The following is a 27,469-nucleotide window of genomic DNA, read 5'->3' on the forward strand; positions in this document are numbered from 1 at the left end:
AACTAGTCTTTTATTCAAGTTTAACATAACGTCCTTGCTATTGTACTCTATGCCTCTATTAATAAATCTTGGGATGCTATCTGCTTTATTAACTGTGCTCTCAACCTGTCCTGTCACAAGAGAAAGGACCAGTTTGCTCCTGGAGTTTGAAAGAAACTAGCTTTCAAAATGATGCAGAGTTTTAGCCAATGAGGAATATCTGGGCTCAGCCCTGTCCACTTGGTGTCTCAAGCCTCGCCCCTCATTCACTCCGATTGGTTGGAGGACTAACTGCTGCTGAGTCCTCAGCCCCGCCCCTGCTCTTCCTATTGTTTGGAGCTCCTGTCAATTACCCGGGCAGTTAGAATGTCTGTAACCGAATGAGAAATAACTCAGTGATTTTGGGAGGTTGGTTTGTGTGAACAAATCTGTCCCTGATTTTACTGAGACTCTTTTCTATGTCCCAGCTCCTGTAAATACTGGTTGTAAAGAGATCGGACCCTCAGGAGGATCCACACCGCTGGCTGCTCGTCTGTAAGTGATCTCCTATCAGATTAATGTGCTTCTGCTGTGTGTGTGTTTCATAAAGTGCCTGAAAGTCTCACTGTAACACTCACATATCCCAGTTGCGGTGTAATGTCCGTGCTGTGTGCTTCCTGTCCAATATCCCCCTGCTCAAAGTCAACGAGCAATCCCATCTCCAAAGGGAAACATCTCCTTAAAGCTGATGGTACCCACCAGGATAGGGAGAGAGTTTAGAAACACTCAGCAACACGACTCCAGTAAAACATGCCAGGAGGAAAAGGGGGAGCAGTGTGTGTACCTGCCCTGATATCCCCCTCCCCAGGCCTGTCAGTCAAACCCCCCACTCGTCCCAGTCCACAGCTCAGCCTAGCAGCTTCCTGCACCTTGAGCCAGCTCTGCCCAGGTGTGGCCCAGTCCAAGGGGAGTCTTTGTGGAACCAGCGAGGGGGGAACCTCCTGCCCTGTGCTGTGTCCCAAATGGTTCCTCTCCTCTCCCAGGCTCCTTTATAACTGAGCTCCTTTAAAGTTTTCTCCTTTGATGTTACAGTGAGCTGGACATGGTGAGCTGTCGGGTCAAAGGTCGCTGGCAGGAAAATCGAGCACCGACTGCGCAGCCGCAGTTTGGCACATTATTTGGAGCATGCGTAGTCAGAGTCGCATGTGCAGTTGGTCTCAACACCCCCAAGAAGGAGCTTCCGGTCCCGCGTTTACACCGAGCGGGGCGGCAGCTGCGCGGCTTCTTTTGGTGATAGACCCGCGTTAATGGCCGCCAGATTTCCAGCATTCTGGAGGAGATAAAGATTAGTAAACTGTGACATCAAAGAGCAAAACTATAAAGGAAACTTACCTCCGTTATAGAGGGGAGGGAGGAACCATTTGGGACACAGCACAGGGCAGGAGGTTCCCCCTCCCCCACTCCCTGGTTCCACAAAGACTCCCCTTGGACTGGGCCACACCTGGGCAGGGCTGGCTCGAGGTGCAGGAAGCTGCTAGGCTGAGCTGTGGACTGGGAGGAGTGGGGGTTTGACTGACAGGCCTGGGGAGGGGGATATCAGGGCAGGTACACACACTGCTCCCCCTTTTCCTCCTGGAATGTTTTACTGGAGTCGTGTTGCTGAGTATTTCTAAACTCTTGTCTCCCTATCCTGGTGATGTCGGTGGATTGTAGGTTGCTTTGAGTGTTGGACTATATTGCCTCTTCATTCTTTCTCCATCTCCCACTCTGAGTTCCAGGCTGCAGGCTTTGGCAGCTCGGTGCTCCTGAAACATTAACTCTGTTTCTCTCTCCACAGATGCTGCCTGACCTGCTGAGTATTTCCAATATTTTCTCCTTTTTATTTCAGATTTCCAGCATCCACGGTATTTGCTTTGATTTATTGCAGGTGCTGTGAGTTGAGAAATACAAACTGACCGTTTAAGAGGTGGTTTGTATCGGGGTGAGTGTTGGGTGTGGAAATCAGTCCTTGACCTGTGTAGGTCATTTTTGTTGTATCAGTAATTTAAAGACACCGGTAAAATGCTATCTCAAAAGCTATAAACAAAACTTGGCTAAATCAAACTAAAATGTCATTCCTAGTGGTGATGATTCTCTTCTGAATTTCCGTCCTGGACTGACAGTGACGGCATTGTCAACTCCTTTTACAGGTCTTTAGAAGGGGAGGATTTACATGCAACAAATTTAAACCAAACATCACATCAAGATCTGACGGAGTTACTCAATTCATCAGGACCTGAATATCATCGACCTTTGAAAGTGGAAGGAAATGCTTTGTCTGTGGGAAAAGATTTCAGGTATCAGTGTGACTGCAAAAGCACTGGCGCGCACACACAGCCCTGGTTAGACCTGGAGTACTGTATTCAGTTCTGGGAACCATGCCTTAGGAAGGATATATTGGCCTTGGAGGGAATGCAGTGTAGATTTGCCTGAATGCTACCTGGACTCCCAAGGATTAAATTATGAGGAGAGATTACACAAATGAGTCATTCTCATTACAGCACAGAGGACGGCATTCAGCTTTTTGATTCCATGCCAGCTCTCTGTAGAGTAATCCAGTCAGTCTCATTCCCCCGCTCTATCCCTGTTGTCCTGCAGGTTTATTTCCCTCAAGTGCCCGTCCAATTTCCTTCTGAAATCATTGATCGTCTCTGCTTCTACACCCTCTTAGGCTGCAAGTTCCAGGTCATTACTGCAGGCTTCATGAAAAAAAAACTTCTTCACATTTTTCTTGTATCTCTTTCCCAAAACTTTAATCTTGTCCCCAATCCTTATCCAATCAGCTGATGGGAACAGCTTTTCTTTGTCTACCTTATCTAAAACTGTCATAATTTTGAACACCTCTATCAGATCTCCCCTCAATCTCCTTTGCTCCAAGGAGAACAACCCCAGTCTCTACAACCTGCACCTTCTCTAGGACTTTTAATATCCTTCCTAAAATGTGATGACCAGAACTGGATGCAGTACCCTAGTTGTGACCTAACCAGAGCTTTATAAATATTCAGCATCACTTCCCTGCATTTACACTCAAAAGCTCTATGAAGCCCAAGATCCCAAATGCTTTGGCAACTACTTTCCTAAATATGTCCTACCAACTTCAATAATCTGTGCACGTGGATCCCCAGGTTCCTCTGTCCCTGCACACTCTTTAGAACTGCCACTAAGTATATAATTACCATTCCCCATCCCTTCTGCCAGAATGTATCACCTCACTATGACGGATGCATTCCCTGGAATTTAGAAGGTTAAGGGGTGATTTGATGAAAGTATTCCCGATATTAATTGCAACTGATTGGAAATAGTTTCTCTCTACTGTATCTTTGGGGACTTTTTTTTAATTCTTTCATGGAGTCTGGGTGTCACTGGCAAGACCAGCATTTGTTGCCCATCCCGAATTGCCCTTGACAACTGAATGGGTTACTAGGCCATTTCAGAGGGCAGTTAAGAGTGTGGGTCTGAAGTCACATGTAGGCCGGACCAGGTAATGACAGCAGATCTCCTTCCCTAAAGGACATTGGTGAACCAGATGGGTTTTTACTGCAATCGATAATAGTTTCATGGCACCAGCAGCACTGAGACTAACTTTCAATTCCAGGACTTTTGTTAATTAGTTGAATTTAAAGCGTGGTGGGATTTGAACTTGTCCCCAGGACATTAACCTGGGCCTCTAGATTACTAGTTCAGTAACATTACTACTACTCCACTGTCTCCCCTCAATTTATGATCTAGTATTAGTGGACATTGTCCAAAACATAGAGCCAGACCTTTCATTAACCACCCCCCTGGGCCCTGTAAACCTGAGAATTAATCCAGCCCTGAACCCTGTATACAATCTATATTAATGACTTAGATGAAGAGACAGTAAGTAATGTATGTAAGTTTACTAACATTACAAAGCTAGGTGGGAATGCAAGCTGTGGGGAGGACACAAAGAGGCTGCAAAGAGATAAAGACAGGTTAAGTGAGTGGGCAACAAGCTGGTAGATGGAGTATCATGTGGGGAAGTGTGAGATTATTCACATTGGTCATAAGAATAGAAAAGCGGAGTATTTGTTTAACGGCGTGAATCTTGAAAATGTTGATGCTCAGGGAGATTTGGGAGTACTCGTACAAAGAGCATAAAGTTAGCATGTCAAGGCAGCAAGCAATTAGGAAGACAAATGGCAAGCTGATTAGAGTACAAGATTAAAGAAGTATTACCACAATTGTACGGGGCTTTGGTGAGACCACATGTGAAATGATGTATTTGTTTATGGGATGTGCACCTCGCTGGCTAGGCCACTGTTTATTGCCCATACCTCATTGCCCTTGAGAAGTTGGTGGTGAGATGCCTTCTTGAACCGCTACAGTCCTTCTGGTGTAGGTACATCCACAGTGCTGTTAGGAAGGGAGTTCCTGTGGCTTGGAGGGGAACTTGCAGGTGGTGGTGTTCCCTTGCATCTGCTGCCCTTGTTCGTCTAGGTGGAACTGTGCCACTGTGCATCGGGGTGGAGGGAGTGTATGTTTAAGATGCTGGATGGTGTGCCAATCAAGTGGCCTGCTTTGTCCTGGATGGTGTCGAGCGTCTTGAGTGTTGTTGGAGCTGCACCCATCCAGGCAAGTGGAGAATATTCCATCACATTCCTAACATGCCTTGTAAATGTTGGACAGGCTTTGGGGAGTCAGGAGGTGAGTTACTCGCTGCAGGATTCCTAGCCTTTGACCTGTTCCTGTAGCCACAGCATTTATGTGGCTACTCCAGTTCTGTTTCTGGTCAATGGTGACTCTCAGCATGTTGATAGTGAGGGATTGACTGATCGTAATACCACTGAACGTCAAGGGGAGATGGTTATGTTCTCTCTTGTTTGAGATGGTCATTTCCTGGCATATGTATGGCGCGAATGTTACTTGCCACTTATCAGCCCAAGCCTGAAGGTTGTCCAGGTCTTGCTGCAGTCGGGCACGGATTGCTTCAGTATCTGAGGAGTTGCAAATGGTAATGAACATTGGGCAATCATCAGCGAACATCCCCACTTCTGACCTTGTGTAGAAGCTTTTAATTTGTTTTACAAGTACAGATTTTTTAACTTCATTCTTGGGATATGGGTGTCACTAGCCAGCCCAGCATATGTTGTCCAGTGCCCATTGAGAAGGTGAGGGTGGGTCTTCTTGAAGGTACCGCATGGGTTAGATGCACGGTAAAGCTCCCTCTACACTGTCCCAACAAACACACCCAGGGCAGATTGTGCATGTTATTAATACCTTCCCAGGATACCATCTTTGGAGGGTGCGATATGCAACAAGGCGCATGCGCGGCCTTCCTGGAGCAGGAGGAGAATGTTGTGAATTTCTATCCTGGACTGACAGTGAATTCCTTTTTAGAGGATATTAGAAGGGGAGGATTTGCAGACGGAAAACTCAAACCAAGCATCACATTAAGGTCTGACAGATACAATTCATCAAGACATGAATATCATCGGGCTTTGAATTTGGAAGGAAAAAAGGTTTGTCGGTTCCGTCTGAGAAAAGATTTCAGGTATCAGCATGACTGGGAAAAGCACTGAGGTACAAAAAGCCCTGGAGTATTGTGTTCAGTTCTGAACACCACACTTTGGGAAGGATATATTAGCCTTGGAGGGAGTGCAGCGTAGATTTACCCAAATGATAACTGCACTCCCAAGGGTTAAATTACACAAATGAGTCACAGTCATTAGAACACAAAAGGAAGACATTCAGCTTTTATTATTATTCATTCCTACGATGTGGGTGTCGCTGGCTAGGCCAGCATTTATTGCCCTTAAGAAGGTGGTGGTGAGCTGCCTTCTTGAACTGCTGCAGTCCATGTGGGGTAGGTACACTCACAGTGCTGTTAGGAAGGGAGTTCCAGGATTTTGACCCAGCGACAGTGAAGGAACAGCGATACAGTTCCAAGTTAGGATGGTGTATGGCTTGGAGGGGAACTTGCAGGTGGTGATGTTCCTACGCATCTGCTGCCCTTCACCTTCTAGATGATAGAGGTCACAGGTTTGGAAGGTGCTGTCTAACGAGCCTTGGTCCATCGCTGCAGTGCATCTTGTAGATGGTACATAAAACCAAAAAGTGCTGGAAATACTCCACAGATCTGGCACTACCTGTGGAGAGAGAGAAGTAAAGTTAACGTTTCATGTCAGTGACCTTTCATCAGGACTGGTGAAGGTTAGAAATGTAATCGGTTGAAAGCAAATAAAGTGGGGGTGGGGCAAAAGAGAACAAATGGGAAGGTGTTGATAGGACAGAAGACGACAGAATAACTGACAAGGAGATCATATGGCAAAGACAAAGAATGTGTTAACGGTGTGGTGAAAGACAAAGCGTTAGTGCAGAGGATGTTAAATGACAGAATAATGAAAGTCCTAGCCAAAAGCAAAAACATGAAAAAGCAGTGGGCAGGCCCATGGTTCAAAAAAAAAAGTGTAATAATGTAAAAAAAACTAAAATTTAAAAAAAAACAAAGTAAAACTTAAAAAGGGAGGCCGGTCATGCTCTGAAATTCTAGCACTTTTTGGTTTTATTTCAGATTTCCAGCATCTGCAGTATTTTACTTTTAATGTAGATGGTAGACACTGCTGCCACTGTGTATCGGTGGATTGGGTGCCAATCAAGTGGGCTGCTTTTGTCCTAGATTGTGTCGTGCTTCTTGAGTGTTGTTGGAGCTGCACCCATCCAGGCAAGTGGAGAGTATTCCATCACACTCCTGACTTCTGCCTTGTAGATGGTGGACAGGCTTTGGGGAGTCAGGTGAGTTACTCACTGCAGGATTCCTAGCCACGGTATTTATATGGCTACTCCAGTTCAGTTTCTGGTCAATGGTAAGCCCCAGGATGTTGATAGTGGGGGATTCAGCGATGGTAATGCTGTTGAATGTCAAGGGGAGATGGTTACATTCTCTCTTGTTGGAGATGGTCATTGCCTGGAGCTTGTGTGGCACGAATGTTAATAGCCACTTCTCAGCCCAAGGATATTGTCCAGGTCTTGTTGCATTTCTACATGGACTGCTTCAGTATCTGAGGAGTCGCGAATGGTGCTGAACATTGTGCAATCATCAGCGAACATCCCCACTTCTGACCTTATGATTGAAGGAAGGTCATTAATGAAGCAGCTGAGGATGGTTGGGCCTAGGACACTACCCTGAGGAACTCCTGCAGTGATGTTCAGGAGCTGAGATGCTTGACCTCCAACAACCCACAACCATCTTCCTTTGTGTTAGGTACGACTCCAACAGGGAGCTTTTACGCTCATTCCCATTGTCCCAAGTTTTGCAAGGACTCTTTGATGGCATACTCGGTCAATTGCTGCTTTGATGTCAAGGGCAGTCACTCTCACCACCCCTCGAGTTCAGCTCTTTTGTCCATGTTTGAACCAAGGCTGTAATGAGGTCAGGAGCTGTGTGGCCCTGGCAGAACCCAAACTGAGTGTCAGTGAGCAGATTATTGCCAAGCAAGTGCAGCTTGAAGGAACTATCAATGACACCTTCCATCACTTTACTGATTGAGAGGAGACTGATGGGGCTGTAATTGGCAGGGTTGGACTTGTCCTGCTTTTTGTGTACAGGACATACCTGGGCAATTTTCCTTATTGCCGGGTAGATGCCAGTGTTGTACTGGAACAGCTTGGCTAGGGGAGCAGCAAGTTCTGGAGCACAGGTCTTCAGTACTATTGCCGGAATGTTGCCAGGGCCCATAGCCTTTGTAGTTTCCAGTGCTTTCAGTCATTTCTTGATATCACACGCAGTGATTCAGATTGGCCGAAGACTGTTAGGTACAAGTGCCATGTGGATGATCCGTCTCGGCCTCCTCCTGAAGTCCCCAGCATCACAGATGCCAGACTTCAGCCAATTCGATTCACTCCACGTGATATCAAGAAACAACTGAAGGCACTGGATACTGCAAAGGCTATGGGCCCTGACAATCTTTGTCATCAGCAAATGGAGCAACCATATATTCTGTCCCTTCATCCAAGTCATTTATATAGATTGTAAATATTTGAGGCCCAGCACTGATCCCTGTGGTACTCCACTAGTTACAGTTTGCCAGCCTGAAAATTACCCATTTATGCCTTCTGTCTGTTTCCTGTTAGCTTGGATAGAGGATTGCTTAGCTAATATGTTGCCCCCTATACCATGGGCCCTTATTTTGTTCAGTAATCTTTGATGTACCACCTTGTCAAATGCCTTCTGGAAATCCAAGTACACCACATCCTCAGCTTCCCCTTTATCCACATTGCTTGTTACTTCCTCAAAGAATTCTAATAAATTATTAAACACCATTTCCCTTTCACAAAACCATGTTGACTCTGCCTGATTACATTGAGATTTTCTAAATGACCTGCTATATCCTCCTTCATAATAGATTCCAGCATTTTCCCTCTGGCAGATATTAAGCTAACTGGCCTGTAGTTTCCTGCTTTCTGTCTTCCTCCGTTTCTTGAATGGCAGTTGCATTTGCTATTTTCCAATTTGAGGGGACCTTTCCAGAATCTAAGGAATTTTGGGAAATTAAAACCAATGCATCCACGATCTCAGCAGCCACTTTTCAGACCCTAGGACGAGTCCATCAGGACCTGGGGACTTCTCAGCTTTTACTTCTAATCATTTTCTCAGTACCCTTTCTCTGGTAATTTTTTAAATTCCTGCCTCCCTTTCAACTCTTGATTCACAATTATATCGGGGATGTTATTTTTATCCTCTACAGTGAAGACAGATGTGAAAAATCTGTTCAATTCCTCTGCCATTTCCTTATTTTTCATTATTAACGCCCCATTCTCGCTCTCTAGAGGATTAACACTCACTTAAGTTACTCTTTTCCTTTTTTTAAATGCCTGTGGAACTCTTACTATCCATTTTTATATATCTAGCTAGCTTTCTCTCATCATCTAATTTCTCTCTCTCATTATTCTTTGTCATTCGTTGCTGTTTTTTAAAATATTCTGTCCAATCTTCTTACTTGCCACTACTCTTCCCTGAATTGTCCACTTTTTCTTTTAATTTGACACTATCTTTAACTTCCTTAGTTAGCCATGGACGACATGTCCTTCCCTTAGACTCTTTCTAGGGGAAAATTCTTGGAGAACGTTCTAGAGTCCATTATCAAAGATTTTATAGCAGAGCACTTGGAGAACAGTGGTAGAATCGGGCAGAGTCAGCACGGATTTACGAAAGGGAAATTATGCTTGACAAATCTACAAGAATTCTTCGAGGATGTAACTAGTAGAGTTGATGAGGGGGAGCCAGTGGATGTGTTCTTTTTGGACTTTCAGAAGGCTTTTGACAAAGTCCCACATAAGAGATTAGCATGTAAAATTAAAGTGCATGGAATTGGAGGAAGTGTATTGCGAGGGGTAGAAAATTGGTTGGCGGACAGGAAACAAAGAGTAGGGATAAATGGGTCTTTTTCCGAATGGCAGGCAGTGACTAGTGGGGTACCGCAGGGATCGGTGCTAGGACTCCAGCTATTCACAATATATATTAATGATTTAGATGAGGGAGCTAAATGTAATATCTCCAAATTTTCAGATGACACAAAACTGGGTGGGAGGGTGAGTTGTGAGGAGGATGCAGAGAGGCTTCAGGGTGATTTGGACAAGTTGAGTGAGTGGGCTAATGCATGGCAGATGCAGTATAATGTGGATAAATGTGAGGTTATCCACTTTGGTAGCAAAAACAGGAAGGCAGATTATTATCTGAATGGCTTTAAACTGAGAGGGAAATATGCAGCGAGACCTGGGTGTTCTCATACAGCTGAAGGTAAGCATGCAGGTGCAACAGGCAGTAAAAAAAAGGCAAATGGTATGTTGGCCTTCATAGCGAGAGGATTCGAGTACAGGAGCAGGGATGTCTTGCTGCAATTATACAGGGCCTTGGTGAGGCCACACCTGGTATATTGTGTGCAGTTTTGGTCTACTTATCTGAGGAAGGATGTTCTTGCTATCGAGGGAGTGTAACAAAGGTTTACCAGACTGATTCCTGGGATGGCGGGACTGACTTGTGAGGAGAAATTGAGTCGGTTAGGATTATATTCCCTGGAGTTCAGAAGAGTGAAGGGAGATCTCATAAAAACCGATAAAATTCTAACAGGACTTGACAGGGTAAATGCAGGAAGGATGTTCCCGATGGTGGGGGAATCCAGAACCGGGGGTCATAGTCTAAGGATACGGGGTAAACCTTTCAGGACTGAGATGAGGAGAAATTTCTTCACCCAGAGAGTGGTGAGCCTGTGGAATTCACAACTACAGAAAGCAGTTGAGGCCAAAACATTGTATGTTTTCAAGAAGGAGTTAGATATAGCTCTTGGGTTTAAAGGGATCAAAGGGTATGGGGGAAAGCGGGAACAGGTTACTGAGTTGGATGATCAGCCATCATAATGGATGGCGGAGCAGGCTAGAAGGGCCGAATGGCCTACTCCTGCTCCTATTTTCTATGTTTCTTTCTCACTACAATGTATCTTTTCTGAGTGTTAAGAAAAATCTCCTTCAATGTCTGCCACTGCATCTCTACTGACTTATCCCTTAACCTAATTTCTCAGTTTACTTCAGCCAGCTCTGTCTTCAAACCCTTATTTAAGTTTAAAACACCAGTCTTAGATCCACTCTTCCCACCCTCAAACTGAATGCGAAAATCAATCATGTTGTGATGTAAACCGGAGCACGACCCCACCTCGGGGCACTGTAAACCCGAGTGTTAATCCACCCCTGGGCCCTATAGGCTTAAACATTAATCCACCCCTGTTCTACATACACAGAGGTACAGCCCAGAAACGGGCTGTTCGGCCCCACTAGTCTGTGCTGGCGTTTATAATCCTCGTGAGCCTTTTCCCAATGTAATTACCTCCTCCCACCCTGCTCCCATTTCCCTGTATTCTTGCTCCCTCATAAATGTATTGTGTTTAAGGGGAGACTCATCATTGCTATCAGCTTCAACCACTCCACATGGCAGTGAGTTCCACATTCTCACCACTGAATAGAGAAATTCCTCTAAAGTTCTCTATTTGACCTGTTAATGTCTGTCTTATATTGCTGCCTCCTTGTTCTGACTCACTGATAATTTTAAAGACCTCTATCAGATCTCCTAGTCTTCTCTTTTCCAGAGAAAGGAGCCCCAGTCTGCTCAATCTTGCTGGATAGTAACATCCTCTCTGGTGACATCTTTGTAAATCTATTCTGCACTTTCTTCAATGCTTCAATATCCTTTTTTAATACGGAGACCAGAACTGCTCACAGTCCTTCTCAGTGAGGTTCTCTATAAATTTAACATTCCCTTCCTGCTGTTGCATTGTATTCCTCTAGAAAAGAACATCAGCTCTTTCTTTGCTCTCTTATCGACTTGTGTTGCTCCTTTTAGTGATTTATGTGACTCTGTTCCCAGATCTCTTTGCTCCTCTGCTCCATTTAATTTCTTACATTCTAACCAATAACTGGCCTCCTTATTCCTCCTCCCAAAATGAACCAGCTCACATTTCACTATGTTGAATTTCATTTCCCATTTATCTGTCCAGTCTGACAGCCTGTTTCTGTCTTCCTGGATTTCAGTGCAGTCCTCCACATTATTAGTTCTACCACCCAATTTGGTGTCATCTGCAAATTGTGAAATCATCCCTCTAATTCCTCAGTCCAAATGTGGGTAAAGAACAGAAGTCCCATTGTACCTCACGTCATAGTTAATGGCCCAGGCACTTGTATAATTTATTTAATAATTTTGTTAATTTGGAGTGAAGAGACAATCTCCATGGGATGACACGAAAATAATCATTCATTCAACAATTGAACCATTCAATGGCGGATTAATTACCCAGGAGTCCCCGTGGGCCAGAGGTCCCCTATCAATGTCTACAGGAGCTCAGTGTGCCTGTGCGGGATCAGATTGTGCTCTGAGTGCAGTGCGGGTGGTTATGACAGACGGAGGTGGGAGGAGGTAGTGGGCACAGGGGAGGAATTGGAGTCATGGGTGGGCTGGGAAGCTTCATAAACACCTGGGAGCGGCCTGAGGCCTCTAATAAGAGCCCACAGGCCCTGTGTTTACCCCGTAGTGACAGGCCCGGGGGAGCAGGGGCACTGGCTGCCACCTTGGTCAGGGCGCATGCGCTGCTGTCTTGGTGAGGACAGAGTGGGCGGGGCTTCAGGGTCTCTTCACAACCAGTTCCTCGTGCCCGGGAGATGGAGCTTCCTGGACAACAGGGTTTTCAGCAGCTTCACCCACTCCCAGGCTGCATGTGATGTTTGCAGCCTCAAGGAGTCCATGGGACATGTATATATTCAGTGTGAGATGTTACAGTCCCTGTATAGTTACCTGAAGGGGAAGCTCCTCAACTTAGAATCATAGAAATTTACAGCACGGAAGGGGGCCATTCAGCCCATTGTGTCCATGCTGGTTAACAAGGAGCCATCCAGCATAACCCCACTTTCCAGCTCTTGGTCCATAGCCTCGTAGGTTCGGGCACTTCAAGTGCATGTCCAAGTACTTTTTAAATGTTATGAGGGTTTCTGTCTCTACCACCCTCCCAGGCAGTAAGTTCCAGATCCCCTCACGCTGGGTGAAAACATTTCCCCTCGAATTCCCTCTCAACCTCCTACCTCTTACCCTAAATCTGTGTCCCCCATTTATAGACCCCTCAACCAAGGGGAATAGGGCCTTCCTATTCACTCTATTTAGATCTCTCAATTTTATACACTTCAATTCGCTCTCCAGTCAGAATCTTCTGCTCCAGCCCTCATCTATCCAATCTTTCCTAATAACTTAAATTCTCCAGTCCAGGCAACGTCTTTGTAAGTCTCCTTTGTACCCGCTGTAGTGCAATCACATCTTTTCTATATTGCGGTGTGTAGTGCTCAACACAAAAGGCGTTCTCTCCTCTTGTAGGGAGTCCACCCGCCAGTGACCCACCAGGCCTCCAGAACATTTCTCCCAATTGATCTTCGCGGAGGGCGCGGCAGAAAAGGCCTGCTGGCAGTTGCGCATCCTCCGCAAGTCAACGGGATCTGTGATGGTGAGCAGCATGTCATCGGCGTAAGCCAAGAGGGTGACCCGCATGGCCGGCCCACGCAAAGCCAAACCTGTCAACCATCTGTGAAGCAGACACAGGAATGGCTCCACGCAGATGGCAACAATTGGCAGGAAATGGGGCATCCCTGACGCACTCCTCCCTCAAAGCAAAGGGGTGCCATCAACTGACCAGCCACTCTGAGGTGGCCTATAAAAGTTTGATCCAGGCCACAAAATGTCTTGAAAAGATATTCGTGATCCACCCTGTCGACCACCTTCTCCTGATCGAGGGAGAGACCAGTCCTCTGGGAAAGATGGATCAGGTCCCAGACCAGGTGGATGTTGTCCTGGATGGACTGGCCCGGGACCGTGTAGGACTGGTCGGAGTGGATCATGTAGGGCAACACGGAGCCCAGGTGGGTAGACATTGTCCGGGAAAAGATCTTCTAATCCCTGCTGAGGAGGGAGACCGGATACCAGCTCTAAAGCAGAGATCACCCCTCATTGGCAGCAGGACGATGACTGCCCTGCACCACGAGAGTAGCATCCCTCCAATCACGAGGAACTTGACGGTCAGCCCGTCCAGCCCCTGGGATTTTCCCCTTGAGAGCTGGTGGAGGGCATCGGTCAGCTCCCCCAACTTGAGCGGAGCCTCCAATCCTTTGGCATCCTCCAGGCTAACCTTCGGCAGGTCCTCCCACAAAGCTCTGTGCGCATCCTCGCTGGACGAGTCCGAAGAGAACAACGTGCTGCAATAGTTACAGACCAAAAGGCCCATTCCCTCCGGATGCGAGACGGAGGATCCGTCGTCGGCCAGCAGCTCGGTGAACTGCTTACGGACCCCCTGCACTTTTTCCAGCGAGTAGAAGGGTGAGGCATGGTCCAAATCCTCCAGGATCTGGATCCACTACCTCACTTATGTGCCTCAGGACCCTATGAGCTGCAGGTCCCTCAGCACGCCCTTCTCTTTGTATGCCTGCCACAGGGCCGATTCTGCAACGGCATGACCGAGGCAGGACTCCAAGTCAAGCACCTCCTTCTCCAGGTGCCCAGTCTCGGCTTCCTGCCTTTTGGTCGCTCCTTTCGCATACTCCTGCCAAGACACAGATGGGAGTCTTGCCCACATCCCACCATAGTCTCAAGGACTGGAAGCTTCCCTGCTTCCATCTCCAGTCGGCCCAGAATCGCCGGAATGAGTCCTGGAATCACTCGTCTTCCAGTAGCCGGTTGTTAAAGTGCCAGTATGTGGACCCCGCCCTCGTATGGAGCGGAGTGAACTTCGTTCACACCAGGTGGTGGTCGGAGCACGGCACCGGCTGCATGGAGGCTGCCGAGACGCAGGAGACTTATGTCTGTGAAATGTCGAGGCAGTCGATTCAGGACCATCCTCCTCCAGACCTCCACGTGAAGGCGCTGGAGTCGGGATGGAGATTCCGCCAGACGTCCACCAAATTGAGGGAGCTGATTAGTTTCCTTAATGTCTCCACCAACATTTGGCTGCGCTGGGGACTGGAGCGATCCCTCACAGAGGATGCAGATAAAATTCCCCTTGAGAGGATGATGCAGTCGCTGCTATAGATAGAACTCGAGAGTGGACACTTCTTGAAAGAGGCGCACTTGTAATGCCCTGGGCCTGAGCGCATACTCGTCCACAAAGTGGAGTAACACGCTACCCAGGCAAACGGTGAGGTGGAGCAAGTGGCCTGGCACAAGCTCCTTGACCCCCAAGATCTCCGGCCGAAAAGTCTGGGCCAACAAGATAGCCACCCCACTAGAAATAGGGGTGAGGTGACTCATGTAGACCCCACATTGCCGCTTCAGGAGCCAGGTGGCTTTATCTCCTGGAATGGTGTGGGTTTCCTGCAGAAAGCTGACCGCATATCCCCCTTCCCTGAGGACTGAGAGATTGTGAAATCTGCGGAAAGACTCCCTGCTGCCATTGATGTTGAGGCTGGCTATGATTATCTTCATGTCAAAAGTACTTTGATCCCATCACCAACACCTCACTGTGAGAAGGGAGTAAAAGCACATCTCGCCTTCCACTCCCCCAGCCACCCATTGAGGAACATTTAAACTGACTTCTTGAGAGCGACACGGGTGGACTGAATGATGTGTCAGACTCGACAACCGGCCAAGGAACAGCTGAACTTTATTGCGGCAACCCCTGCATGCCGCGAGGAAGTCCCGGAGCTCCACGGTGAGAATGAGACTCGGTGGGAAGCCCGAGGGAGTCCACTGCCTCACTGGCGATGGATTCAAGGTCGTCCTCCATGTCCTTCACCGAGTAGTCACTGCCAGCGGCCGACACGCCCACCAAACACTAGGGCGGACGTCCCGGCTGCGCCAGCTGGTCCCGCCTCTGTCACGATCCCACCCCCAGGATCGATGACTGTGGAATCCACTCTGGCTCTTCTGTGGAACTGGAGCCTATGGACGCCAGCAGTTCCGGAACCCCCCCCCCCCCGCCCCCTCCACCTCACTCCTCAGGACAATGAGTGGGAGCAGTGAGCAGGGGAGATGGAAGTTCCTGACTCCGGAAATCCAGCTGGAGCAGAGACTGGAGATGGAGAAAGGAGGCCATCTACTGCCCCTCCAGTGCCCACAGGCCCAGCAGACGGGGCAGCATTTTCAACCATAACTGGGTCAGGTACATCCTGGTCAGGAGTGGATTTTGACTGGGAGGGGCCTTGCCCTTTCCCCCACTCAAGCCACCCCACCCAGTGGCAGAATGGGAGTCTCCTTCAGGAGTGTCCCCAGGCTTCCCCACCATAAGCAGGGCTACACTTGCTCCCTCAGAAGGGGCCACATGTACAGAGTTCCCTCCCTCCCTTCCATCCTGAGGGGCAGAGAGCTCCTGCCTCGGCTTTACAGCCTTGATGGTGGTAGTGGCAGGGGGAACCTGGGGACCTGAACCAAAAGATAGCTCCCCTCCCACAGATGGGCCCTGCACCTCAGGACCCTGTGTTAACTCTGGAGGGGTGTCTTCTCTTTTTCCTCACCAGGACACAGAGGCCTCCACACCCTCCTTTTGCTTAGTTACCCTGGGCCTGAGCCCAGCTCTGGGGCAATTGGATTCCCAGGGATCAGGCCTTGGGCTGAGCTCAGGCTCAGGGAATGCCACAGTATCCAGGTGACGGGCCTCTGTTTATTCTTTCTGTGTCTTCCTTTGTCACGGCCGTGCACCCCGCTCCCCGCCACGGGGACCACCCTGGGCTGCTGAGGCGGAGTTAGCAGCCGGGAGGTTGGGGCACCTTGGAATATTTTACTGTTTCCAGCAAGAGTCTGGATGTGGTATCCATTTGACTGTCAGTCCTGCCAGATCGTCCAGCCGCATCAAATGATGCAGTGGGAGTTACTGTCTAGAATGACCGGCCTGGACATCGCCAGCAGCAGTGGGAGCTGCTGGAAGACGGTCAGCCACTCACTGTATTGAACCGGGGTGTATGTACACGTTGATTAACCAGAGCAGAGCATTTCTGTACATTAAGTCTGTTACGAGGAGGTGATCGCCCACCACCTCCTTAACTTTGGAGATGGTGAAGTTGCCTCTGTGCAGCAAATATCCAGGCAAGAGGAACGGGAATCATTTCCCCCGACCAGATCGATGGCCCGTGGGCCCACCATCACAACCACTGCTTGTACGTGCGGTATTCCACACTCCTGCAGAAACAACAGGTCAGCTTCAACTTTGGCAAGTTTCCCCAAAGTCGCAACACATCACATAGTGGATTTAACATTCTGCACATTAAGGGAAGCAATCTTTAAACCCATTAAAACTGTATGTTGCTTACCACACCAGGTGTCATTACCAGTCCCAGTCCTTGGTTATGTTCCTGCAAACCCATAGTGTTCACAAACTGGTGCACAGTTGTTGGTCTCAACACTGGCCTGGTCACTCACAGGGGGTTTGTTCCACCGGAGTGAGATCAGGGATGGGGAGCGCTCATGTAGTGAGGTTTGTACTGTCCGCTGCTGGTGGTGTCTTTCCCTTCTGTTCCTCCTGTTTACCAGAGCTGGGGTGCACTGGGTTTCTCGCTGTGCTCTGTGCTTTGGGGTTGGGGTGCACTGGGCCTTTCTCTGCTTCCAGTGTTTCGGTCCTAGGGGACCTTCTCTTTCAGCTCCTTTGTGTTCTGCCGCTTATTTTGCTGGTGTCGTTTTCCTGCCCTTCCTCATCCAATGCGGAGCAGCCACTGTGGTCCCATTTCAGACATTGGCCTCCTCTTGCCACTGGTTCGGGTGGTGGCCTGTTCCCTTTTCTGGGCCTCCTTCATGGTTTTCCTCTTGACCACTTGTCACTCACCCAGTTGTCCCTCTGCTGTCTCCTCCTCCATTGATTCTGTCTGCTGAGGAGGAGGAGACTCCGAGCACAGGGTTGGTGTTTGGCAGCTTGCTGCAGCTCCCTCTCCTTTCTTGTCGTTTTCCTTAGACAGATCTTCCTCGCTGGGGGGCGCTCGGTGGGGGGTGGGTTGCTGATCTCCTTCACAGCACCAGCCATGTTAGCCGTTCCAGCCTCTTGCCCCTCTTTGGTTCTCACCGCCTGTGTGTAACTGGACACACCATCACCTCCCAGTCTGGATCATGTGTCTATGAAGGGAGGTTGTTGTCCTGTCTAGATCACCCTGAATTCCCTTGCTCCATGACTGTCAGGAATAGATGATCCTGGATTGTGAGAGGAGCCTCAGGCTCGGTGATCCTGTAAAAGGAACACTCGAGTGGGAGGAGGGCATTCAGCCCCTCGAGCCTGATCTGCCATTCAAACCCATCATGATTGATCTGTATTCAGTTCCATTTACCCAGTTTGGTTCCACGTCACTTAACCTTACCAACAAAAATATATCAACTTCCTGTTTTAAATTCCCCTTATCTGTCTCTCACTGTCGGTCTCAGTCTCTCTATCTGTGTCTGTCTCCCCATTTACAGATGTTCCCTGACCTGACTCCATTTCTCCTTCATTTACAGATGCTCTCTAACCAGTCCCATTTCTCCTTTCTCTACTGATGCAACCTGACCAGTTCCCATTTGTCAGTCAGGACTCCGTTGTCTCGCTCATGAGTCGGAAGGATTTGGGTTCAAGACTCACTCAAGGCCTTGAACACAAAAATCCAGGCAGGCACTCCAGTGCAGGACTGAGGGAGTGCTGCACTGTCAGATGGGACGTTAAACTGAGGCCTGGTCTGCCCTCTCAGGTGGATGTAAAATATCCCATGGCATTATTTCAAAGAGGTGCAGAGGGATATTCCTGGGGTAAAAACAAAAAATGCTGGAAATACTCAGTAGGTCTGGCAGCAGCTGTGAAGAGAGAAGCAGAGTTAATGTTTCAGCTCTGTGACCTTTCATGAGAACTGGCAAAGGTTAGAAATGTAATCGGTTTGAAGCAAATAATGGGGGGGTGGGGCAAAAGATAACAAAAGGGAAGGTATTGATAGGACAGGGTCACAGAGAATAACCGACCAGAAGGTTATGGAGCAAAGGTTGTGTTAATGGTGTGCGGAAAGACAAAGCGTTAGTGCAGAGAGGGTGTTAAATGACAGAATAATGAACAGCCCTGGCCAAAAGCGCAAGCATGTGGTAAAAAAATTAATGATGAAACTAGCTAAAATAAAAATAAAACTTAAAAATAAATTGAGGGCCCATTCACCCACAGTGGGGGGTGGGGAGGGTAATCCTTGATTGAGGAAAAAGGCAGACATAACAGAAGTGCCGTTGTGGAAGGTTGCATCATCAGAGCAGATGCGTCTGAGAGGGAGAAACTGGGAGAATGGAATGGAGTCCTTACAGGAGGCAGGGAGTGAAGAAGTGTAGTCGAGGGAGCTGATATTCCTGGTGTCCTGCCTAATATTTATTTAGCATCACATTGAACATCATGGAGATTATTTGGTCATTATCACAGTGCTGTTTGTGGGAGCTTGCTGTGCGCAAATTGACTGCTGCAATTCTGAAATTACAATGATCTGACTTGAAAACTACTTTATTGGCTCTTAAGCACTTTGGAATGTCCCTTGGTCATGAAAAACACTAGAGAAATTCAAGAATAAAAACAAAGTGCTGGAAATATTTAGCAAGTCTGGCACCATCTGTGGATGACCTTTCATCAGAAATTCAAAGCTTTTTTAAAAAAAAAACTCCTTCATTTACAGACACTCCCTGACCAGTTGGCATTTTTCTTTTATTTATAGACCCTTGCTAACAAATCCCCAGTTGTCCTCCATTTACAGACGCTCCCTGACCTACCCAAATTCCTTTTCTAGTTCAAGATGCTCCCTGACCAGTCCATTTATCTTTCATGTAGAGATGCTTCCTTTCCAGCCCCCATTTCTTCTCTATTTACAGATGCTCGCTGAGCAGTCCGAATGCTCTCCATTTAGAGACGCTCCCTGCCTCTCCTGGGTTTTGGGACAGTCTCGCCTCATTGTTGTAATCCCGCTGTTGAGATTGTCTCCTGGCTCCACACTCGGTATGTCCGCTGCCTGTGATCCCAGAGCTTTATTAACCCACCGCGCTCTCTGCCTCAGCTCACACTGCTTGTTCGGTTGATTGATAGCTGTTCTGGACCAATAGGAAGAGAGGGGCCATCGCGGGCTTGTGTCTAACCAATCGCAGCGAGTGAGGGGCGGGACTGATTTAGAGAAGCGGCTATTGGTCCAGAGCTTCCGTCAATCACCCTGACATTGTGAGTTCTGAAGTCAGAAGTCGTTGGCGGGAGCTTCGATACCGAGTGCACAGGCGCAGTTTGCTAGAGTTTGGAGCATGCGCAGTGCGAGCTGGTAAGTAGTGGAGGGAGCAATGGAGCCGGCGGGGAGGCTTCAGAAACACCCAGTGTAGGCCTCAATACCCCAATAAGAAGCTCCCGGCCCCGCGTTTGCACCGAGCGGGGCGAGAGCTGCCGGGCTTCTCCCGGTGATAGGCTCGGTTAACGACTGCTAGCTTTCCAGTTCTTCTGGAGGAAATCTTTTGGGCCTCCTTATCTCGAGAGACAATGGATACGCGCCTGGAGGTGGTCAGTGGTTTGTGAAGCAGCGCCTGGAGTGGCTATAAAGGCCAATTCTGGAGTGACAGGCTCTTCCACAGGTGCTGCAGAGAAATTTGTTTGTTGGGGCTGTTGCACAGTTGGCTCTCCCCTTGCGCCTCTGTCTTTTTTCCTGCCAACTACTAAGTCTCTTCGACTCGCCACAATTTAGCCCTGTCTTTATGGCTGCCCGCCAGCTCTGGCGAATGCTGGCAACTGACTCCCACGACTTGTGATCAATGTCACACGATTTCATGTCGCGTTTGCAGACGTCTTTATAACGGAGACATGGACGGCCGGTGGGTCTGATACCAGTGGCGAGCTCGCTGTACAATGTGTCTTTGGGGATCCTGCCATCTTCCATGCGGCTCACATGGCCAAGCCATCTCAAGCGCCGCTGACTCAGTAGTGTGTATAAGCTGGGGATGTTGGCCGCTTCAAGGACTTCTGTGTTGGAGATATAGTCCTGCCACCTGATGCCAAGTATTCTCCGAAGGCAGCGAAGATGGAATGAATTGAGACGTCGCTCTTGGCTGGCATACGTTGTCCAGGCCTCGCTGCCGTAGAGCAAGGTACTGAGGACACAGGCCTGATACACTCGGACTTTTGTGTTCCGTGTCAGTGCGCCATTTTCCCACACTCTCTTGGCCAGTCTGAACATAGCAGTGGAAGCCTTACCCATGCGCTTGTTGATTTCTGCATCTAGAGACAGGTTACTGGTGATAGTTGAGCCTAGGTAGGTGAACTCTTGAACCACTTCCAGAGCGTGGTCGCCAATATTGATGGATGGAGCATTTCTGACATCCTGCCCCATAATGTTCGTTTTCTTGAGGCTGATGGTTAGGCCAAATTCATTGCAGGCAGACGCAAACCTGTCGATGAGACTCTGCAGGCATTCTTCAGTGTGAGATGTTAAAGCAGCATCGTCAGCAAAGAGGAGTTCTCTGATGAGGACTTTCCGTACTTTGGACTTCGCTCTTAGACGGGCAAGGTTGAACAACCTGCCCCCTGATCTTGTGTGGAGGAAAATTCCTTCTTCAGAGGATTTGAACGCATGTGAAAGCAGCAGGGAGAAGAAAATCCCAAAAAGTGTGGGTGCGAGAACACAGCCCTGTTTCACACCACTCAGGATAGGAAAGGGCTCTGATGAGGAGCCACCATGTTGAATTGTGCCTTTCATATTGTCATGGAATGAGGTGATGATACTTAGTAGCTTTGGTGGACATCCGATCTTTTCTAGTAGTCTGAAGAGACCACGTCTGCTGACGAGGTCAAAGGCTTTGGTGAGATCAATGAAAGCAATGTAGAGGGGCATCTGTTGTTCACGGCATTTCTCCTGTATCTGACGAAGGGAGAACAGCATGTCAATAGTCGATCTCTCTGCACGAAAGCCACACTGTGCCTCAGGGTAGACGCGCTCGGCCAGCTTCTGGAGCCTGTTCAGAGCGACTCGAGCAAAGACTTTCCCCACTATGCTGAGCAGGGAGATTCCACGGTAGTTGTTGCAGTCACCGCGGTCACCTTTGTTTTTATAGAGGGTGATGATGTTGGCATCGCGCATGTCCTGGGGTACTGCTCCCTCGTCCCAGCACAGGCATAGCAGTTCATGTAGTGCTGAGAGTATAGCAGGCTTGGCACTCTTGATTATTTCAGGGGTAATGCTGTCCTTCCCAGGGGCTTTTCCGCTGGCTAGGGAATCAATGGCATCACTGAGTTCCGATTTGGTTGGCTGTATGTCCAGCTCATCCATGACTGGTAGAGGCTGGGCTGCATTGAGGGCAGTCTCAGTGACAGCATTCTCCCTGGAGTACAGTTCTAGGTAGTGCTCAACCCAGCGGTCCATCTGTTTGCGTTGGTCAGTGATTATGTCCCCCGATTTAGATTTGAGGGGGGTGATCTTCTTGATGGTTGGCCCAAGAGCTCTCTTCATGCCATCATACATTCCTCTGATGTTTCCGGTGTCTGAGGCCAGCTGAATATGACTGCATAGGTGTTGCCAGTAGTCGTTTGCGCAACGCCTAGCTGTTCTTTGTGCAGTACTTCTGGCTGCTTTAAGTGCTGCGGATGTTAAATCGCTGGGGGCTTTCTTGTAGTTCAAAAGTGCAATGCGCTTAGCGGCTATGACAGGTTCCAGCTCTTCATTATGAGATTGAAACCAGTCTGCATTTCTCTTCGCACTTTTGCCGTAGGTGGTCAAAGCTGACTCATAGATGGCGTCTCTGATGTGGGCCCACTTGGTCTCAGCATCCCCTGTGGGAGTGTTTTGAAGGGCTGTTACAAGTGAATTTAGAAATTTTTGTAACAGCTGTGGGTGAGAAATTCTGCTCGTGTTGATGCGCGGGTGGCCCTTCTGCTTGGAATGATGCAACTTCTTTGGTCTGAGTCTAACCTTGCTGCACACCAGGGAGTGGTCGGTGTCGCAGTCCGCACTGTGGAAGCTGCGTGTGATTTGAACACTGTTTAAGGCGGCTCGCCTTGTGACAATGAGGTCTAGCTGGTGCCAACGACGTGATCTTGGGTGCCTCCATGAAACCTGGTGACAGGGTTTAGTGTGAAAGAACGAGTTGGTGATGCAGAGGTTATGATAGGTACACAACTCAAGCAGTCTCTGCCCGTTCTCATTCATCCTTCCAACGCCATAGCGCCCAAGGCAGGAGGGCCATGAGTCATGGTCGGCCCCAACCCTGGCATTAAAGTCCCCCAGCAGGAATAGGTGTTCGGTGTTGGGGATGCTGCTAATGATGTTATGGAGTTGTTCATAGAACTGGTCTTTAGCTTCAGGTGCGGAACAGAGTGTTGGAGCATAGATGCTGAGTAGGTGTACTGGACCAGAGGTGGTGAGCAGTCGGATGGACAGTATGCGTTCCGAGCCATTTGAGGGAGGCTCTATCATGCTGAGCAAGGAGTTTCTGATGGCGAAGCCCACTCCATGCTGTCTTGGTTCTTCAGGATCCCTGCCCTGCCAGAAGAAGGTGTAGTCTTGCTCTGCTAGAGAGCCACTCGCGGGGAGGCGAGTCTCCTGAAGTGCTGCAATGTCCACATTGAGTCTACTGAGCTCGTTGTTAATGATGGCGGTCTTCCGAGAATCGTTGATTTGTGTAAGGTCTTCCGACAGGCCAGGACACATAGTTCTGACGTTCCAGCTTGCAAAGCGAAGGGCTGGTACCTTCTTTCCTTTTTTCATGTTGTTTGGTGCGGTGTATCAGTCCACCTTTCGGGCAATGACCCTGAGCTCCAAGCACCCATTGAAGCAGGCAGACTGTGGCGGGACAGAACCTTATTGACCGGGGGCTGCCCGGTTTGAGGCGGGCGGTAGCTGTCCAGTGAGGTGCAATGACCTCTCCCACCGACAAAGGCAACCCGTGGCGCCCAGTTTCTACGCCAATTTATCTGGACTTATAACCCGTAACTGCTGCCTTCCGTGTTGTTTCAGTCGCTGTGAGGCAACTATGGAGTGACCTCTCCATGGCGCATGCCTGGGCAAATTTATGGAGGTTGAGAGTTGCCCAGTCGTCAAAACCCCCCTCTCGGCCTTTCTGGTGGGGTCCAAAGGAGTGCAGGACACGACGTTTGGCACCAGTATGGCTGCAGGAACTGCCGGAAACATGCCAAAGGTGACACATGACCGCCTACGGGGTTCCGCTCCGGATTTTCTGTTAGGGTTTACTCCCTTAGCCTTGGTCTCTCCCGAGACGCCCACAAGGCAGGCAGGCTGAGGAAATGGCTTATTACCTGCACCAGATTCCACCCCCCTCCCCCCCCCCCTTTACCCCCCTTCCACCCCCCCCCACCCCCGTCCCCTTCCCTGCTCCACCCTCTCAGCTCACCCCCTCACAACCCCGTCCCAGCCCGCCCCCCCCTCGCACCATCTTCACCCCGCACCCCCTTCCCCTGCACCCCCCCCCCCACCCCCTCCCTCTAACCCTCCACCTTGCATCCCCTCCTCCCACCGGCACCATCCTACACCTGTGTAGGGGCCCCAACAGTGGAGGAAATAAGGATTAATAAACTAACATCAAAGGACAAAACTATAAAGGAGCCTGGGGGAGGGAGGAACCATTTGGGACACAGCACAGGGCAGGAGGTCTCCACTCCCTGGTTCCACAAAGACTCCCCTTGGACTGGGCCACACCTGGGCAGGGCTGGCTCAAGGTGCAGGAAGCTGCTAGGCTGAGCTGTGGACTGGGAGGAGTGGGGGGGGTTTGACTGACAGACCTGGGGAGGGGGATATCAGGGCAGGTACACACACTGCTCCCCCTTTTCCTCCTGGAATGTTTTACTGGAGTTGTGTTGCTGAGTGTTTCTGAACTCTGTTTCCCTATCCTGGTAATGTCGGTGGATTGTAAGTTACTGTGAGTGTTGGACTATATTGCCTCTCCTCATTCTTCCTCCTCCTCCCACTCTGAAATGTTAACTCTGTTTCTCTCACCACAGATGCTGTCTGACCTGCTGAGTATTTCTAGCATTTTCTCCTTTTATTTCAGGTTTCTCAGAATTGCTGTAGAGCTGGAAGAGGACATGTGGCCCATCGTGTCTGCCCTGGCCTCCGAAAGAGCAATTCACCTCGTGCCATTCCCCAGCCTTCTCCCTGTAACCCTACACATTCTTTTCATAACAGTCTAATTCCATTTTGAATGCTTCAATTGAACCTGCCACCACCACATTCTCAGGCAGTGCATTCCAGACCTTAGCTACTTGCTAGGTTAAAAAGTTTTTCCTCATGTAACTTTTGATTCTCTTGCCCATAACTTTAAATCTGTGCTGTCTCGTTCTCGATCTTTTCACGAGTGGGAACAGTTTCTCCCAGACCCCTCATAATTTTGAATACCTCTATCAAATCACATCTCTGCCTTCTCCAAGGAAAACAGTTCTAACTTCTCCAATCTATCTTCATAACTGAAGTTCCTCATCCTGGAACTATTCTTGCAAACCTTTTCTCTACTCTCTCCAATGCCCTCACGTCTTTTTTAGTGCGGCGCCCAGAACTGGACGCAATACTCCAGCTGAGGCTGAACTGGTGTCTTATGCAAATTCAACATAACTTTCTTGCTCTTGTACTGTATGCCCCTGTTCATAAAACCTGGGATACTGTATGCTTTATTTACTGCTCTCTCAACCCCAACCCCTCCTGTCACCTTCAATGACATGCATATATACAGCCAGGTCTCTCTGCTCCTGCACTCCCTTTAGAATTGTACTCTTTTTTTTTTATATTGTCTCTCCATGGTCTTCCAACCAAAATGAATCACCTCATGTTTCTCTGCATTGAACTTCATCTGCCCCTAATCCGCCTATTGCACTAATTTGTCGATATCCTTTTGTAGTTCTACACTATCCTCCTCACAGTTCACAATGCTTCCAAGTTTCGTATCATCTGCAAACTTTGAAATTGTGTCCTGTACACCAAGGCCTAGGTCATTAATGTACATTAGGAAAAGCAAGGGTCCCAACACTGACCCGTGGGGAACTCCACTACAAACCTTCCTCCGGACAGAAAAACATCTATTAACCACGACTCTTTGTTTCATGTCACTCAGCCAATTCTGTATCCATGTTGCTACTATCCCTTTTATTCCATGAGCTATAACCTTGCTCACAAGTCTGTTGTGTGGCACTGTATTAAAGGCCTTTTGAAAGTCCATGTACACCACATCAACAGCATTGCCCTCATCAACCCTCTCTGTACCACCTCAAAAACTCCAGTAAGTTAGTTAAACGTGATTTTCCCTTAAGAAATCTATGCTGGCTTTCCTTAATTAACCCACTTTTGTCCGTGTGACTATTGATTTTGTCACAAATTATTTTTTCCCTAGAAGTTTTTCCACCAACGAAGTTAAAGTGACTTGCTTGTAGTTGCTGGGCTTATCTTTACACCCTTTTTTGAACAAGAGTATGACATTTGTAATTCTCCAGTCCTCTGGCACCACTCCCGAGTCCAAAGAAGACTGAAAAATTATGGTCAGTGCCTCTGTGATTTCCACCCTCAGTATCCATGAATGCATCTCATCTAGTCCTGGTGTCTTATTCACTTTAAGTACAGACAGCTTATCTAATATGTTCTCCTTATCAATTTTAAACCCTTGTAGTGTCTGAATTACCTCCTGTTTGACCATTGCCTGGCTTGTATTTTCTTCCTTGCTAAAGACAGATGCGAAGTAGTCATTTAATACCTCAGCTATGCCCTCTGGCTCCATATGTAAATCCCCTTTACGGTCCCTAATCGGCCCAACTCCTCCTTTTACCACCCTTTTTCTATTTATTTGTCTATCAAAAACTTTGGGATTCCTTTTAATGTTTGCTGCCAGTCTCTTTTCATGCTCTCTCTTTGCTTCCCTTATTTGCTTTTTCACTTCCCCTCTGGACCTTCTGCATTCAGCCTGGTTCTCAATAGTATTTTATACCTGACATCCGTCATAAGCACACTTCTTTATCTTAATCTCTCCCTCTTGTCATCCAGGGAGAGCTGGATTTGTTCACTCTACCTTTGCTCATCGAGGGAACATACCTTGACTGTGCTCGAACTATCTCTTCTTTGAAGGTGGCCCATAGTTCAGCTACTGTTTTTCCTGCCAACCTTTGACTCCAATTTATTCATTCCAGCTCTGTTCTTACCCCATTGAAGTTGGCTTTCCCCCAGTTAATTAATCTTACTCTGGATTGTTCTTTGTTCTTTTCTATAGTCAGCTGAAACTTTATGATACAATGATCAGTGTCCCCTAAATGATCTCCTACTGATACTTGATCCAAGAGCCATGTCCAGTAGTGCCTCCTTTCTGTTGGACTAGAAACATACTGCTGTAGAAAACTTTCCTGAACACATTCTCGAAATTCTTGCCCTTCAATGCCCTTTATGCTACTACTATCCCAGTGTATGTTTGGATAATTCAAGGCCCCCATTATAACTGTCCTATGATTTTTGCACCTCTCTGTAATTTCTTTGAAAATTTGTTCCTCCATGTCCTTCCCACTAGCTGGTGGCCTATAGACAACACCGAGCAATGTAACTGCACCTTTTTTGTTCCTTAGCTCTAGCCAAATTGATTCTGTCCTCGACCCCTCTGGGATATCCTCTCTCTCTTCAGCACTGCAATGCTCTCCTTAATCAATACCACCACCTTTCCCCATTTTCCCCTTTCCTATCTTTCCTGAACACCTTGTATCCAGGAATATTCAATACCCAGACCTGCCTTTCTTTGAACCAGGTCTCTGTTAAAGACACAATCATATTTCCACATGTCAGTCTGCATCTGTAACTCACCAATGTTATTCACAACACTCACATACATGCACATTAACCCTGATTTAGACTTTATTACTTTCTCCCTTACTCTGACCCCACCTAATAATTTAATCTAGTGCCTTCTATTTCTTCAAGTATTCTGTGCACCTTGGTATTCCTTTGATATTTCCTCCTGATTCCCACACCCCTGTCAAGTTAGTTTAAACCCTCCCTGATAGCACTGGCAAATCAGCCC

At 48.2% G+C, this 27,469-nt stretch overlaps 1 pseudogene; it reads left to right on the plus strand.

The window, feature by feature from the left end:
* The first annotated feature begins 321 nt into the window (after positions 1-321).
* LOC137373408 (zinc finger protein 721-like) overlaps positions 322-27,469 on the plus strand; it is an 80,573-nt pseudogene continuing 53,425 nt past the window's right edge.

This window comes from Heterodontus francisci, chromosome 9 (assembly GCF_036365525.1).
Source record: "Heterodontus francisci isolate sHetFra1 chromosome 9, sHetFra1.hap1, whole genome shotgun sequence".
In the NCBI taxonomy this organism is placed as follows: Eukaryota; Metazoa; Chordata; class Chondrichthyes; order Heterodontiformes; family Heterodontidae; genus Heterodontus; species Heterodontus francisci.